Raw genomic sequence first — 18,496 nt, forward strand, 5'->3', positions numbered from 1 at the left:
AATATAAAGTGTTTAGTGAGAATAGGTGCTGCAAAAATATAAGCAATAAACAGAGCTGTTGGAGTTTGGAGATCGGTGGGTTTAGGGGCTGTAGTTCAAGGAATATCAAAATAATCACTTAGGAGAAGTCTTGACTTCTCTCTTGGCTGGGATTGGCTACTTCCACCCTAGGGGGCCAAGTAAGGTTTGGTCCTTTGGGTCTTAATTGGTGGGCAGCATCTCCAGAAATGGAATCAGCTGCCCTATTTATACCATCAGTAGGCTTAATGGTTGGTAGAGTTCACATATGCATTACAAAGAAGAACCTTTTACTGAAGATATCACAACAAAAATACCATGAGCAGATCATTAAATTGTGAACTGTTAATGTTTCTTTATGGGCTTGATTTTTAAAAACAATCTAATATAAAATTTGTTTTCATTCTACTGCAACACTTTAATTCAATTTGCAGGCTATAGCTGGACTACTTTGGCACATTTTCATGAGAGAATAGTTTCAGTGAATCTCAAAGTAACTCCTGACTGTTTTAAACGTTTTCAAAAGTTTTTAGAGTCTAGGTAGCAAGATCCAACAATAGACATACAGAAAATTATTTCCAGCTTTGCTTTTTTCAGAGAATTGACACTTTCTATTTCTCCTGGCATTTTTTGACTACGGAGCTACTCTATTCATCTTCAAGTGGTGCAGACATTTCTCAAAAGCATTTGGTTTTCTTTTATGGATAATACACAAAAGGGATGGATTTCTGATGTTGCTTGTGAGTTTATATTGGGGTCTGTCCCAGGCACATATTTCAAAATGCTTTCTTCACTAGCAATGGCAGATTCTACATTTCTATTAAGGCAGGGCATTAGGGGCATGCTGGTTGGGGCTTTCTGACAGTTGCATTTGTATATCAAACACTAGTCTATTCTTCTTAAATATTTTAGGAGGATGGCTGGAGAGGGGGTGGGAGTTGGTAGTTATCAAAGAGGGCAAAAGGCCCTATCCCTGGCCCCTGCACTACTCCTTAGAGCCACAAATGCTAAGTGGATTAAGAGAAATAAAGAGAATAAGGTTCCTGGGACCTTTTGGTCCTGTGTTACAGTCCCATGTTATCATCGGAATCAGGTAGGACTTCTCTGTTATGTAGACTTCTCCCACATAAAGTTCCAAGACTGTTTGTCTTGGGCTCTCCTTTTCTTCCACTTTGTCTCTCCTCTACCCACCTGCTATGGCTTGAATGTTTGTGACCCCTCCAAAATTCATGTTGAAACTCAATCCCTTATGCAGTAGTATGAAGAGATGAGGCTTAGGAGGTGAGTGAACCAGGAGATCTCTGCCTTCATGGGTGGAATTAGTGCCTTATAAAGGGCTGGAGGGAACTAGTCAAGTCCTTCTGCCTTGTGAAGCCACAGGAAAAAGGCCCTGTATGAGGAACAGACCCTTACCAGATATTGAATTTTCCAATGCCTTGATCTTGGACTTCCTAGCTTTTTAAACTGAGCTGGGTGTGGTGGTGCACACCTGTAATCCCAGCACTCAAGAGCCTGAGGCAGGAGGACTGCCACAAATTTGGGGCCAGCCTGAACTGCATAGTGAGGCACTATCTCAAAAAACAAACAAAACAACAACAACAAAAACAAAACCCAAAAATCTAGCTTCCTAAACTATGAAAATTAAGTTTCTGTGTTTATAATTTACTCAGTCTCTGGTATTTTGTTATAGCAGTGTAAACAGACTAAGTTACTACCTTTATCAATCCTTTGTCTAGCTCTTACTAATCTCAGCTTTTCAGCTAACTTTGTAGATACTTAGGATTCCACTAGCAATGAGGGGATATAACAATGAACTGGGAAACATTTAAATTGAGAACTGACCTGAGTTCAGGTTGGGAAATTTTCCAGACTCGTTTATACTTACATAATGTTTTATATTATTTACATTTAATTTTGGACTACTGGAAGACCAAAAGCTTCAATATGTAAAGGGAGGAAGCTATTACAACCCAACACTTAGAGGTGGAATTGAATCAGTGGGGTACATTTGAGTGTTAGGAATTACAGTATGTACACAGGACCCCATCATGCATTTTAAAAAATCATACCATCTAGGTACATCATAATTTCAAAAGAGAAAAATCTCCAAGATCCTTTGAATTCACTGAGATTTTGTGACTCTGTGTTTCTGAACTGTTAACAGAGTTCCATTTTGGAGGAGCTATTAGATTAGGTAAATTCTCAAGATTCCTTCTGATTCCTGGGTAATTCTATCTTGCTTTTGTTCTTTATGCACAAAAATGACTCTGCCTATCATTCTTTTTTAAAAATTAATTCCATTGGTACATTTTAGGTATACAATATAATGACATTCATCATTGGAAATTTGCACCTTGGTTCTTATTTTTTCTGCCTATCATTCTTATATACCCTATACTTGAAGACTTACTCTGTGCTGGGTACAGAAGACAATAGGCTGGCATCACAAGGAGTTTGTGACGATTCTCTGGTGTATTGGTTTCCTAGGACTGCAAAGTACCACAAATCAAGGTGGTGGCAGAGATAGGCACCTTCTGAAACTTCTAGAAGAGAATCCTTTCTTGTCTCTCTGACTTCTAGTAGCCCCAGGTATTCCTTGGCTTCTGGCACATAACTCCAATCTCCCTCTGCCTTCACATGGCCAACTTCCCTCTATGTCTCTGTCTTCTCTCCTTGTAAAGATACCATTTATATTGGATTAAGAGACAGTTCTACTCCACTGTAACTTCATCTTAATTTACATCTTAATTACATCTGCAAAGACTCTCTTCTTTTAAAATTTTATTTTATTGGTACATTTTAGGTATACAATATAATGACATTCATCACTGGAAATTTGCCCCTTTACATAATCTCTCTTGGTTCTATTTTTTCCTCTTTCCCCTGCCATCCCTTCAACCCCTCCATCCTTCCCTATTTACAAAGACTTTGTTTCCATTTTGCAAAGACCCTCTTTTGAAATAAGGTCATATTTATATGTAGCACAGAGTAGGATTTCAACTATTTTAAGAGACACAATTCCAGCTATGACACCTAATGACTAACTATACATTTATCTATGTCTAGGAATAGGACTTTGATTGTCAGCCATGAAAGAGCACAATCAAAATCACCCACAGTGGGAGGAAATCACAATTTTATTAAGCTGACATGCTTATCAGTTGTGCTAACCAGTCATATATTTAATCATCATATCATATTGTCACTTTACTTGTTCCTACTTGCTTCTTTTCTTCTCCTTCTCCTTTTTCTTTTTAATTGTAGAATGATATGGTTAAACAATCAGTGCTGGGATCCGAATAAGGTACTTTCCTATGAGTAAGGTATTCCTATGAGTGGGGTATTCTTCAGTTTATCACATATCCAAAAACCATGAAAGAGCTTATCAAAAGTTTCAGTTTATATTTAGCTTTGAATTATACATATACACACCCACCTACACACACACATATTTTTAAGCATCAACAATTCAATCTGAACATTAGATGGGTGTTCTCTATTCTCATTGTCTTATGAGATAACTACTGACATTTTTCTAACACAAGAAGAAACCAATTAAACTAAATGATATTCTGCAAATTTTAATCAATGATGTTGCTCACTAATCCTAATAAACCAAAGTGAAGAAACGTAGTTCATGGTTTTCTTACAGCTAGAGGAGGAAAATGGCAAAATAACTGTCCTATTATTTCCCTCTAAGCCCATTCTCAGTCATTATAGGAAAGAAAGAAGACTGTATTATGCTCAGACTCACAGCCCAAAGTGTTAAGTGGACAAAAAAACTATTAAAATAACTATCAGGAGAGAATTTCTCAAGAGGAAAAAGCTAGCATGTAATGAAACTTTTTGCTGGGTTGAGAATCAGAAAGGGGATGTTGATAGGATTAAACTGTTAAAAACAAAAATTCATGTTTTATTTTAATTCTCCTATTTTGTCATTAGCACTACCCTTCTAAGGATTTATATAGGATGTTCAGTTCTGTCCACATCAATGTCACAGACAAGTCAAGAGAATGTCTGAAACCAAATGGAGGGTGACACAGAATTCCTTGGGGACAGTGGGAGTGTCCAGTGCTCTTTTTTATTTAAAGATCAGTGGAAAATTCTCAATAGCACAGGAACTAAAAGGGAAATGTGAAATGTAATGGTGTTTGGTCAGTGGAGCAAGGGATTTGTAGTGGTGAAAGAAACTACAGATAGAATTATTTGAATTGTACTTTTTATGCATCTTGTAGCATAATTTAGGCTTAGAAAGAATTTCAATTGAGTTTTGCTGTGTTAGTTTTGATCTCAGCAAAATGGATTTGTTGTTTTTGTTTCTTCTTTTTATTCAGATGGGCCACACCCTTCTGGTTTTGAGAAATCTGATTGTTATCTCTTAGTTAGAACCATGCCTGATGAAGTACTCTTTCCAATTTTGGAAGCTTAATCATGCCGGATTCTTACCAAAAAACCTCAAGGGACATTCAACTTGCAGGACCAAGATGATTGTCAAGTGAGCTGTGGATTAGGGTCTAATTCTTAGAAATTCAATGAAAATAGTTTAGGCAAAGATAGATTCAATAGGGCAGACAGAAAGAAATGGGGAATAACAGGACAAAGCAAACACATAGGAGCTCATTAAAGCAGCAGTCAATGAGTAATTCATAAACAATATCTGATATATAATTTAAGACCCAAAGGTCACTTAATATTAACTCTATTGCAACACATATAAACCCAAAGAATCTGGCCTGCAATTGTTGTTGAGCTTGCCTTAGCTGTTTTTATTTCTTGCAAGTGTTTCTCTGGAGGCATAAAAAAAATAAGAGTAAAACTGAATTTATTGGAGGCATTTACTTGGATTAATTAGCTAATAAAAGCATTTCCAAATTGCTAATTTACTAAGCAATGTCACCAAAATGCTGAATTACTTTACTTTTATTATGATGATCAAAAGAGATAAATGCAGGCCTAGCCGCAAAACCGAAGCAAAGAGAAAAGAGGCAGCAGTCATTCTTTGCATAATTACTGGCATTTGTCATCCTTTCCTTGAAAAGGAGAGCCTCGGTTTTTCTAAAGACTGTTTTCTTTGCCTCAGAATCTCTTCTTCAGAACTGTTTATCATCCACATTGTCCTCATTTACCCAGGAGCACGTACAGTACTAATATACTTTTCATTAGTCAATTTAATGAATTTAATTTCAGTTCAAGATGTTAATTAAAAAGTGTACATTTTATTCTTACAAGGAGAAAACTTTAAAACAAACTCTTGGTTCTCAAATGTTAGGTGGAATTACTAAAAGAAGTTGAAAAACAGGATTAATCAATGTGAAATTTAGTATTATGGGCCTGGGGTGGATTTTGATGATGAATTATAATTAATTTTCCTATCCCCTTTAAGAAAACAAAGGCTCAAAATCATGGCACCTGTAACTTTACTTATATTTAGGGAGACAATTTTGAAGAAAATTTTAAGAATCAGAAAGGAAGTTTGCCTTAAAGAGAAAAGCACTAAACAAAAAGCTACTAGACCAGATAGTCCATTACCAGAAAATGAATGAGAATTTTATTATTTCTTGGCTCAAAAAAAAATTTTGTCCTTTGCCAGATCTAAAAATGCTGCCAACCTGGAAAAAAAGGATCCATTTTTCTAAATAACTACATTTAGTAATTTCCATGAAATTGACATTTTAAAACTGTGTCAAAGAACCAAATTAAAACTTAGGGGTTCCTAATCCCTAAATTCGGAGCCTATTTTGGGAAATACCTAAAATATATTTTAAAACTAACCAATTAATATAATTATAGTGAGTTTAAATAACATATATACACTAGATCTGCTTCTGTAAAGCACGGCTGATCTGTTATTTATATTTTGCTATTTTTAAAAATCAGAGATGTGGGTTTATATACATATGAAATACGTATCTGCAAAGCAACTTTTAAAAAAGTAAATCTGTCTTTTTTCATCATTAAATTACAAAAATCCCAACAACACTACACCAATTAGCTTGAAAATCTTATATTCATCATGCCTGTGAATATTATCGCGGTTGTAACAAGGACAGCAGCACATCCAGGTAGTTAACGTAACAGAAAAAAGGCACAGGCAGTAACTTGCATCCCCTGGCAGTTGACATGGTAATTTCCTCGCCTCCACTCTTTGGCTCTCTCCACCCCGCTTCAGACCCCCTCCCCCAAGACACGAGGCACCCTGGGTGCCAGGGAAGGTGCCTCGCGGGGACTGAAGAGAGCAGGAAGAATTGGGGCAGAGCGCTCGGTGCCCACACTCTTGGCTTCAGGGTAAGTGCGGATGTTCTCCCCTGGAGTGGGGAGTGGGTTAGGGTCCAGGGGGTCCGGGCGGATCCGGATGCCGCTCCCTGCCCTCCCCCCAAGCCCAGTGCCTGCGGCACTAGGCGCTGGCCCCCCAAGCCCCCAGCTGGGCCCCTGCAGGGATGGGTGGGCGGAGCGCAGCGCGGCGCGGGGAGGCGGGAAAGGGGTGGGGTGGACAGCTTGAGTTCTGGAGGATCGCGGATCGGTGGCAGAACCTGCAGGCTAGGTGGGCGACTCTTCTCCCTGGATCAACGGACTTGAGGACCTCAGCTCCATCGGAGTGAGGAGGACCTTGGAGTCCCGCACTCTGGCCTTCGCCACCTTCAACAGCGCAAGACGGTGGACCCGCGGGCGCACAGGCGACCCCACGAGCAGGTGGGCACCCCTGAGCCCGGTTGCTGCGGACTGGATGTCCCCCCTTCCAGGCCTCTGGGTAAGGGCCGGGCATGTCCGGGGGCAGGAGAAAGGTGGCTGGCCCGGGGGTGTGCACGGGTGCCTTACTAGGTGGGGAAGAGGTGGGGAAAGCTCCTCCTGTAGGATTCACTCCCTGGAGTCTCAGTGTCCCCACCCCCACCCAGTCCCCTGCTAAGGAGGTGAGCACTCCTGCGGCTTCTCTGCTCGCAAAGCGCAGGTCGCCCCCTCTTCCCGGCCCACACCCAGCGACCGTGAGGACTCCCCTTGCTCCGGGTCTGCGGGGCTGTGGGGGTCGTGGGGGGAGAGGCTGGTGGCAGGACCGGCCGGGCGTGTGTGGGAAGGCTGGAGTTGCTCGAGTTATTGTGTGCTGGCGCCGGGGCGTGCGCCCGGGGGCTCCCTCATGCTTTCTGCGCCGGAGTGGAGGTTCGTGGGTGGGCTGAACTTCTTCTCTCCAAGGGCCGGCCGAACACAGACCCTACAGCCGCTCCTGCGCGTGTGGACGAACGTTTAATGGACGCGTGTGGAAGTAGTCGTGGTCACTCCCGGGTCCCGAGAGAGTCTCTTGGGATGGCCCAGGGCGCGTTCGGGTTTTGTTAGGCAAGGGAGAGTTGTGTGTAAACGTCCGTCAGCAGGAGAGTTTCTAAAGGAGACTTGATTTTCTTGGATTTGCTGCAATTCCATAAACGAAAACTGGCTTTCGGGGCGTTAAAAGTAAATTACGGGTAAGGCGGATCTGTAGTCGGGCTTTTTAAAAAAGCTTCGGGGTTTGCGGGGTAGTGGGGGTCGGGCTGGTGCGCTCGCTAGGCTTCTGGCGCTGCCTCAACTAGGTGGTGGGGCGAGGGGTGGTGCTTGAGTCTTCAGTTAAAAGGTGTTGGGGCTGGAGCACTTGTGCTGGGTACATTGTGGGATTCCAAGAGGTAAAAAGCTGCGCAGCGCGGTCTGCTCTTCTCCATTGAACTCCAGAATTTCGGTGTTTGTCGGTTTTTCTCTCCGACGCATTCACTCCTTTCATCTCCTGGCTGTTGGACTCGCTGATAGTTGGTCGTGTATTTTTACTCTTCTGTTCCTTTCCTGATTTAGTTTTTTTTTCTCCTCTTTTTTCTTTTCTTTCTAACTTTTATTTTTTTTTAAGGGGAAAAGATCTAAAATGCATGGGATGAAATAGATCTTTCAGCACTTACCGCATACAAATCAGGCAGGCATAGGATGAAAATACCCCCATCAAACTGTTTAGATTGGACAAAGCTCTATTTCAGGTTAGAATTACCGTTTTAAATAGATGTCTTAGACCTTGTGATAAAGTAACCTTAGTTTGGATGTCTCCTTTCTCTTATAATTGCGGTATTTTACTGAATTCTTAATGCCCTAATTAACAAAGTGGGCAGATTTGTCTTCTAATTTTAAATGACAGGTCTTGAAATGGCTGTTAAATTGGTTCTGTGACTCCATCTCTTCAAGAAACTGATCAGAGAGTAATACAGTTGATGACCTGGGACGTAGGTATATTTCAAATTCTAATTAAAGAATTTCTCGAATCATTGGGAGAGAGGAATGCCTTAGGAATTTTGCACAAGAGGAGAAAGAATACAAGGTTTTGGTGTTTTGGAGCAAGTATTTTGCCACTTTTTCCTCAGTTCCTGTTAGATGCCTAGAAAAGATGCATTGTTGATGAATAATTCATGGTTTATTTCCCTTTTATGTCTACAGGTGGCAGTGTAGAAGCCAAATCGGGAGCTTCTAGCAGTGGTTTCTAAAAAATAAGTTGAATGTACATGAGTAAGCAAGCACAGGAATCTGAAAAACCACAGGTATGTAGGACAATTAATCCACCTATCCTGCTTTATAATTAATGCATTCCAGTAATACTAACCCATTTGCTCTTATGTTCAATATTTTGACATTTGTATGGACTTATGAAGTGAAATGTATTTTGGGATAGTCATGGAGGAAAAAACAAGTCTAATCTATTTCAGACAATTTATTTAAATAAAAATACTGCATGTTATTATGGTATCTGACTCTACTATTCTAAAGGAGAAGCGTTTTCTCTTTGTGACTATACAGCTTTGCATTTAACCAGTTGTTATTTGGTACTTGCTTTTAAAAACATTTTTCCTGAAACTGTAGAAAACTGCTAATTGCTCTGAACAATTTTATTTGAGGTACTGTTAAAGAGTCACACTGTGCAGCAATGTAACTGTATCTGCCTTTAATAAAACTTGTGTCTCGTTGTTGACTTACATCGCATTGATCGGAATACAGGTGGCTTTGGGAGGCTTCTTTTAACCCAATCTGTTTTTAACCTGCCTGTCATTTTTCTCTTACCTGGCTGCTTTTCTAGCCCACTAATTTCCCCACTTAAATGAAATAAGGATGGGCTATATGTAGATCAGAAACAATCAAGTTTGTAAAGTTATTCATGATGACATCAAAAGGTTTGCCTGTGATTATCATTACAATGTAAGGTTTTGCATATTAAGGTTCTTAATGTGCACATTATTCTCAATGGTAGAAGAAGCCTGAGGGAGTATAGAGTTCATCTTTTTGTGGATTTTCATTTTCTTTGCTGAGAATGGCAGGCCATAACACAGCTACTGGCACTTTCATGGGGAAGCTACAGTTATGTGTTGGCTGTGTAAGGGGGCTCTATAAGGGTCGGGCATCAAGATGGCTGTTAAAGGGAAGGAAGGTTTCTGTTCTCTAGGGAAAGTACGCGTTCTCAAAGCCTGAAGGTGATGATACCTTACCTTGTGATTTTTGACATTCTGCCTTTATAGCCAGGGAGGGATTTGTTTTAGCTCATGGTAATGAGGGTGTAAAACAAAGGGATTCTGTTCTTAAAGATTAAAAAAAAATCAAATTAGTCATTTAACCAGTAGAAAGCAAATTGGAAGCTCAGACTCAAAGATTAGACTAACCTTAAAGACTGGTATCACTATTAGGACCTCATGGATGGGAAGTAGCTTCAGTAAAGCAGGGACATTTAAAAATGTGTTAAGTTTGCTCTGTGTGAGACTTAGATTCATTATCTGACTGAGAAACAGGAGTAACTCCACCAATAGGTCTGAGAGGAGGAATAAGGTCTAATCTTCTAAGTCAAAAAAGGAAAAGAGCAAGGTTAAGATTATATATATATTTTTTTAGAATCAGCATACACATTGTAGAGATATACTAGGTGTTTTAGAGGTATTTTACTTGGAAGTGAATCATATGATAAAGTGTGTAAAATGTATTGATCTAAACTGTATTGCTCAGTTAATTTTACTTGCATATACACCCTGTGACAGGTCAAGCTGTAGAACATGTCTGGTGTGCCAGAAGATTTCCTCCTGCCCCCCCTTCTCATCATTTGTCTACCTCCAATATGAAGGTAACCACATTATGATTTAAAAAAAAAAGACTACATCTACTAATTTTATCCACTTTTAAGCTCCGATAGATGATATGGTAGGAGCTCTTTGTGCATGTCATTTTTTATTTAACCAAATATCTGTACAATTTATGTGATCATATGGATCAGAAGTTCTTTCTGATCTGTTGTAGAGTAGTAATTATGTGGATATGCTACAATTTATTTATCTCTTTCCCAATTATATCTTTGGGTCATTTCCAGTTTTTGGGTGTGAATAAAACAGCTGTGAACATTTTTGCTTATGTCTTTTGGTGTACATTCCCACTTATTTCTTTGGGCATAAACCTAGAAAAGGGATTGTAGGGTCATAGTATTTAGATTTATTACCTAATGCCAAACAGTTTTCCAAAATGGTTATACAGTACTAATTTAAATTCCACCAGAGCCAGGCTGGTGGTGCATGCCTATAATGCCAGCACTCTGGATAGCTGAGGCAGAAGGATCACATGTTCAAGCCCAGCCAGGGCAATTTAGCAATGTGGCAAGACCTTGTCTCACAATAAGAAAGGGCTGGGGCTTTAGCACAGTGCCAAGGCTCTGGATTCAATCCTGATTACTATAAGCAAACAAACAAACAAAACATCAGTAGTGCACAAGATTCCCTCTACATTTTTACTGACAATTGGTTTTGATTTTTTTTTTTGAGATAGGATCTTGCTATATTACCCAGGCTAGTCTAGAATTCCTCGGCTCCAGTCATCCTCTTACTGCCTGAGTAGGTAGGACTATGGGCACATACCATTGTGCCCAGCTTTTCAGTCTTCCGGATTTCTGCTATTTTGGTGAGGATAGTGGTATCTAGGGACTTTAAAAAAATTTTTTTCAGGGGTAGTGGTATAGCTCAGTGGTAGAACACTTGCCTAGCATACACAAGACCCATGGATTTCATCCTCAGCACTGCCAAAAAAAATAAAAGAAGGAATTAAAAAATTATGTTAAAATACACATTATACAAAATTTACCATTTTTAGGCATTTTTAAGTATACAGATAGTGGCTTTAAGTACATTTCCATTGTTGTGCAACCATCACTGTCCATCTTCAGAACACTTTTCATATTACAAAATCTAACACTAATTTACCTATTAAAAACAATAATGCCCCATTGCCCTTTCCCCCATTTCTCAGTCTCCAGCAACCACCATTCTACTTTCTGTCCTCAAGGTTTATCCATGTTATAGATTGTATCAGAATCCCAGGCTAATTAATATTCTGTGTATATGCCTTTTGTTTATCCATTCATCTGTCCATGAACACTTGAGTTGTTTCCATCTTTTGTCTATTTGTGAATAATACTATTTATTATGAAGATGGGTGTACAAATACCTCTTGAGACCCTGCTTTCAATTTTTTTGGTATATATCTAAAGCAGAATTTCTAGAATAATTCTATTTATAATTTTTTAGGAATTGCCATATTCCATAGCATATACCGTTTTATATTCCTAATAGCTGGTGTACAATGGTTCTAATTTCTCCACATCCTCACCAACATTTATTAATTTCTATTTTTTGATAGTAGCCATTCTGGTGGGTGAGGTAGTCCATGTAGTTTTAATATACATTTCCTGGTGAGTATTGATGTTGCATGCCATTTTATATACTTACTGGCACTTCAATATGCTTTTGTTAGGTGCCTGTTCAAATCTTTTGCCCTCTTGATTTGGTTTCTCCCTATAGTTTATTTGTAAGAAATTTTTTATATAATGAATATTTTCTCCCAGTCTGTCGTTTGCCCTTTCATGATGCTTTTCTTTTCCAATACGGAGAGTGCTAAGCTCATATCCCTAGCCCTTTTAAAATTTTATTTTGAAATGGGGTCTCTAAATTGTCTAGGCTGTCCTCAGACTTACCAATCCCCTGGCCTCAGTCTCCTGATTAGCTGGGATTACAGGCATGTAATAACATGCCCCAGCATGTTTGATGGTTTTAAAGAAACCAGCTATCAATTTTTCTCTTATAGCTATTGCTTTTTTGTTCCATTTAGGAAATGTTTGCTTTTTGGGGGGTTCTGTGTAAGCTTGCAGCATGCCACACAGAGGTGAGTCTTGAGGTTGTGCTGCATGGATAATGTGGGATGGAGCTTGTCCTCGGGCAGCAGGCAGTTAGTTCTCCAAGAGGATGAGCGTGCCCTAGCACAGGCTGTCTCCATTATTGCCTCTTGCCGCCCAGAAGCTGCATTCCCTTATCCTGAGGCACCACCCATTGCTGGGAAGGGGGTGGGTAGGTGCCAGCTCTAGAGCCCCCAATATTTGTGTGTATGTGTGTATGTGTGTATGTATGTGGTACTAAGGATTGAGCCCAAGGCCTCATATATACTAGGCAAGCACTCTACCACTAAGGTACATCCCCACCCCTTTTTAAAAATTTTCTTTTGAGATGGAGTCTCTTGAAATTGATCAGGGTGTCCTCAGAGTTGTAATCCTCCTGCTTCAGCCTTCCGAATAGCTGGGATACAGGCATGCCATGTGCCACTGTGCCCAGCTGCCAGGGTTATTATTATTTTTTTTTAATTTACTTTTTAGTTACTGAAAACATACGGAGACAGTTTGTTTGGAAGATGTAGTAGATTAGCTACAGGTTTATTCTCCCTAATCTGAAATGCTTGGGACCAGAAGTGTTTTGGATTTCAGACATTTTAGGTTTTGACATATTTGCATACGTATAATATAACATACCTTTGGGATGGGATCCATGTATAGACACAGAATTCATTTATATTTCATATATATTTTATACATACAGCCTGAAAGTATTTTAGTTGACTTTTTTTTTTTTTTTTGTACCGGGGATCGAACTTGGGTCCTTGTGCTTTCGAGGCAGGCGCCAGAACCTGAGCTAAATCCCCGGCCCAACTTGAAAGTATTTTAAACAATATTTTTGGTCTGACTCTGTTTTGATTTTGACCCATCACATGAAGTCAGATGTGGAATTTTTCAGATTTTGGATTTTTCCATAGCAAGTAACATAAAAGGGGTTTGAAAAAAATGAATCTTCAATATCTATGATGACAGATGTTATGATTCATGTGATTCCCATTGTTCCTATCCTTGTCACTAATTAGTACCCAGGACCCCTCTAGAGTGGGAGGAACCATAGGGAAGTATGTGGTGATAAGTTAGCATTAGGAGAGGGGCAAAATGATGGGTTGGGTAGCCACACCTCTATTTGTAATGCATGCTTGCTGAATGATTCCTTCCTGCCCCTCTTGTACCTCTCAGGACTATTGTTGTTGTTTGGAGCCACATCTTTCCTTTAGCCCCTAAAATTTTAGTCCCTCAGGGTTCTGGCATTTATTAGCTTTCTTCCTGTCCATTCTATAGCTTTTCCCTGAATGCCTTGTCATTAACATGAAATTTCACTTTAATTCTGCTCCTTGGTTTTAGACAATCCCCCAGGTCTTTATCTCCTGCTTCTATTACCTGTTCATTATTTCAGGGTCTTGATCTATATCCTTAATTGCCCTGACATCTGGATGTCCTGCAAGTACCTTTATAGGAAGCATGAGTAGTTCTTCTCCAGTCTGCTCTGCTGCTTTCCTACCTCAGTCTATTTACCATGAATTTAGGATTCTGAAGTGGAAGTCTTGGCACTGTCCCCAGTCTTCCCACACAACTTTCATCACCCTCACAGCCCATATTTAGTTGTCAAGGCTGTTGAGCCTTTCTCCTATCTCTGAAACCACTTTCAAAGACGTCTTCTCCCTTATTCACTGTCTCGTGGTTCAAGTTCTTTAATCCCCCTTTAGGATGTAGTAATAGCCTCCTAACCGGTCTCCCTGATTTGTACTCTAGCCTCTAATCCATCTTCCACTTGTCATCAGCTTTAATCATGCCATTTCCTCTTTAAAGACAATTTGTAGCTCTCCACTGCCTACACAAGGCATTCAAATCCCATAGCATGATTTACAATATGAGACCCTTCGTTATTTGCCTCCATCTGTTTTTTCCGCTCCATCATCTGCCATCTCCACCCTACACTCCATCTGTCCTGAGCTATTTTCCATTCCTAGAACATTCCTTGAGTTCTTCCCCACATCCTTTTGTACATGCTGTTTCTTCCACTTCTGATGTCCAGGCTTATCTGGTAAGTTACTGTTTTACCTTTTAAAAATAGCTCAAATTTGGCTTCTTTGAGCCTGCCTATCTGCTAGGTAGACCTTGTTACTGATTTTTTAGTGTGCTTAGAGGAAGTAACTATAATTGCAGGCATCACTATATGTTAATCTTTGTATCCTCAGTAACTTGAGGCAGTAATTGAAATACAGAAGTTATTTAATAAATATTCATAGAATCAGTTAGGTTTTTTTGCTTAACAATTCACCACACTACTAGGTTCAGTTAGTTATTTTAAGCCAACATTTATTTAGCTCTTGATTTTGTGGGTTGGCAGTTTGGGCACCCAGCTGGGTGGTTCTTTGGATCTGGGCAGGTCTCTAGACTGAAATCAAGTTCATTCATGTGGGTGAGTTGGGAGCTGGCGTTTCCAGGATGGCCTCAGCTTCTCTCTGCTCCATGTGGTGTCTCTAGTCTATAAGGAACAGGGAAAGGGGGCGCTACTAGAACCTCTGCAGTAAGTCCTAGTCTCCTGCGAGCCATGGCGGCACAAGGCGAATTACAGAAAAGGTAGAAAAATGAGACTGAGAAGAAGCTGAGCTTTGGGTCTGATCAGTGCTGCTCTGGGCGGCAAAGACCGAAGTCCCCAGCTTACTGCCCCTTTTATTCAGTACTTTGGGAGAAACAAATGTAACAAATGACTTGCAGAGAGTTCAGTACATCCTGTGTAAACAAGATGTAACAATCCAAGAACAATGAGGAACTGAGTTGATGTTCGTTCCTCCCAGGAGTTTTCAGCTTCCAGGATGTTTCTTGTCCTGGAGAATCAGAGACAGCATCACCGGATCGTTGAGGTCTCAGTTGTGACCGGAGGCCAAAATGGAATTATGTCTCGGAATTCCACAGCTGGGCTATAGGCAGGAGAACTAGGTTAACCAAATGATTTTTCCCTAAAATTATGTAGCATTGCTCCCGACACTAGTCTGGAACCTGAGTAAGCCAGGCTTGTTAACAATTTGGCTGGCAGGGTTCAAAGAGAATGCAGAGGTATAAAAGGCCTCTTGTACGTGAGGCCTAGGTTTTCAACTGGTATATACTTCCTATGAATGAATTCTGTTAATCAAAGCAAGTCACAAAGCCAGCCCTGATTCAGGAGATGAGGAAACAGATCGCATCCCTTAATGGGAGGAACTGCAGTCATGTTGCAAGAAACACGGGAGGACAGAAGAGAAGAATAATAGCTGCCATTTTGCAGGCAGCCCAGGAGAAGGAACAGATGAAACCAGCTAGGTCCAGAAGGTTGATTCCACTATCACATCAACAGGTTGGGCAGTTCTCACCTGACTTGTGGATCTGATTGAACCTAAGATAAGCCCAAGATTCCCTCACGGTCCCTGGCATCCTCTGTTGGGCCTCCTGTCAGATCTTTGACCTTTTTCCTTTTATTTCAAACCCATTATGTGGGATGAGGAAGGAGCTCAGCACTACTGGGAAAGGAGAAGCATCTCTCTCGAATATGGGGTTTTCTCATTGTGTGGCACTCTCAAGTGTTTGCCACTGATTTGTCTTACAAATTCATTTAAAGAACATTTTCCGGGTGTGTGTAAAATGATCTGATTGATTGGGGCTGTTCATCTGCCTTCTCCCCCACCATATGCAAAAGTTTAAAATGCCCACCTGCTGAGAAATAGTAGGTTTACTCAGTCTTCAGTGTATATACTTTTCTAGTGGTTATAAACTGTTTAAGGTGGTAACATGAATTTAAATGTTTTTGATTTGCCTCTCATTCAAGGATCCTTTTTATTTTGTGATACTGGAGATAAAATCAGGGCATTTGCACTGAGCTACATCCCTAGCCTTTTTAAAAAAATTTTATCTTGACATACAGGGTCTCACTAAATTGCCCAGATTGAGTTTGAACTTGAGGTCCTCCTACCTCACCCTACTAGAGTGATGGGATTAAAGATGGTTGCACCCTCTTCCAGCTACGAATCCTTTTGAAAATTAGAGAACTTTAGGAAGAAGTTTAGGTATATGTAACTTACACATATAGGAACTTAATCAGAATATGCTAAAACATACATGAAGGGACTCCAAGTTTCCAGAGATAGTATACATTCCTGGATAGTCTGAGCTAGGATTTGGCTTTAATATACATCTGCATATTTCAGTACATTTGTTAGAAATAGTAAAAAGAAAGCAGATACAGGGATGAGGGGTGTGGTTTTTTGGCAGAGCAATTGCCTAGCATGTGCAAGGGCCTGGATTCCATCCCTAGCACCGGAAAAAAATGATTGCCTCATTCATGCCCATTTCCACTAACCCTAGAGATGTAGATGAACTATGAAGTAACTGAAAGGCATAAAGGAATGGTAAGCTTTTAAAGGCCCTAAGATTCCATATGACCACAAGGAACTTCTCACTGCCTCATACCACTCTTAAATTGGATCCTGGCACTGCTAGAGGCAGGAAAAAATTCACACCCTGATGAACCCTCTGCCAGTGTAATGAGCTGTGCTATTTGTGGATAAAAGTAGAATTTTTTTTTTCTTTTGGTACCGGCGATCGAACTCGGGTCCCTGCGCTTGCGCAGCAGGCAGCGAAACCACTGAGCTAAATCCCAGACCCAGGTAGAATTTTAATTTGTTAAAAAAAAAAATCTTAAAATTTTTTCTTAAGGAATGTTTTTCTTTTTTATTTTTCAGAGAATGAGAGATTTGGCTCTTATCTCACTATATATACCTTTGTAGACCAGTTTCTAATTGGATCTCTATATAACCTTCATTTTTCACTTAAAATGACATTAACTCAGATGGCCATAGCTCAGTATTTTTAGAGACCACAACAATTTGAGTTAGCAATCAATATTTTTATCTTAATTATCAAATGAAGTATTTTAACAGACTAAATGCTATTGAGATAGCATTTATGGGCATTCATGCTTTGTTTTTCTTAAAAGAGCTGTTTTCACTGGGCTTAATGGCGCATGCCTATAATCCCAGCAGAGGCAGGAGGATCGCTGTGAGTTGGAGGTGAGACTGGGCCACATAGTGAGTTCAAGGCCAGCATGAACTACATAGTGAGACCCTGTCTCAACGCGCCGCCCCACCAAAGAGCTATTCTCAACATGTATTATAGGAATTTGTTGTAAGCTATATTTATTGATGTGTAAATACAAAGTATTATGTGTGCATAGACACACCCTCATTTGTGTGTGCACATATATGGTACATGTCATATGCACACATCTATTTAGTTATAGGCAGCCCAAACATCCTCCTCTATAAGGTTGACATATTAGCAAAAGCTATATGAAAATCATGAATAAATGTAGAGCTGGTGTTTGTTGAAACACCAGGGTAGGACAACGACAGGGTTTTATTGGGGATTTCTTGTTAATTATACTTATACTGAGGGAAGAGCATGATAGAGAAAAGACTACTGAATTCAAGGTAGTAGTTTCAGAAGGAGTCTGAGGTGCCACAGTGAATAGCGTTAATGGCCATACTGTTTGTTGGCATTTACAGTCTTGAAGACATACACAAGTAAGGTGGACTAGATGGTGATCAGTCATTCTTCTGAATATTAATCCCTACGTTGGAAAATACGATTCACATGTTTTGTAAATAATCTGTTTTTGTCTCTGATTAATGATTTTAGCAAGTTTTTATTGTCATAGCACTGTCAGTAAGTTCAGTTTTGGGATGTAAGTGTGGGCAGAGAGGTCTACATCCATGGCTGCAAAAGCTGCTTTGCTTATCCAGTAGCTCAGCTGTATGTGCAAGAGAATCTTGGGCTGTTTTGACAATGAAAATGAAACCAAAACCTGGCAGGTATATCACAAGGAAAAAACAGTAGAGGAAAACAATGGACTCCTAGTGACTTTTCCTCAAAATGAAGGTATGTGGTGGTTTCAGTATATTCAAGTGCCTCAGATTTATGCAGGACTGAAAGAACAGATGATATTTCCCCTTGGAACAGCTGTGCAGTCATGCCAAATGTGCTGAGGGAATACCTTGTGCCCTGGTGACAAAGAATCCACGCAGAGGATCAGCTGTTGTTCTTTCCTTAGTCCAGGTATGGGCAGTGTGGGAATCATCTCTTCTGGTCTCCATTGTGTGTGTTGATATTAACAGATACTCATATTTAGGTTATGGAGAAAGATCCCACAACTCAAAGAAATAATATGATTGTTGGGGCTTAAATGACAGTTGTTGTCTATACCTTTCCCAACCCCATTTGTCTATTTGTCTGTCTATCTATCTATCTATCTATCTTTGTTTT

The 18,496-nt window shown here is 40.0% G+C and overlaps 1 long non-coding RNA gene across 7 annotated transcripts in view; it reads left to right on the forward strand.

The window, feature by feature from the left end:
• Window positions 1–6,058: 6,058 nt before the first annotated feature.
• Window positions 6,059–18,496, forward strand: part of LOC110347061 (uncharacterized) — a 111,803-nt gene continuing 99,365 nt past the window's right edge. For 2 of the 7 annotated variants that reach the window (XR_002391417.2, XR_015442419.1), the window contains exons 1-3: window positions 6,060–6,766; window positions 8,455–8,555; window positions 10,035–10,117. This is a non-coding gene — a long non-coding RNA (uncharacterized LOC110347061). The other 5 variants (XR_015442421.1, XR_015442418.1, XR_015442420.1 and 2 more) reach the window with 5 other exon arrangements.

The sequence above is a fragment of the Heterocephalus glaber genome, unplaced genomic scaffold (assembly GCF_053883595.1).
Source record: "Heterocephalus glaber isolate CG9 unplaced genomic scaffold, H.glaber_assembly_v1.0 deba00001547, whole genome shotgun sequence".
Classification (NCBI taxonomy): Eukaryota; Metazoa; Chordata; class Mammalia; order Rodentia; family Bathyergidae; genus Heterocephalus; species Heterocephalus glaber.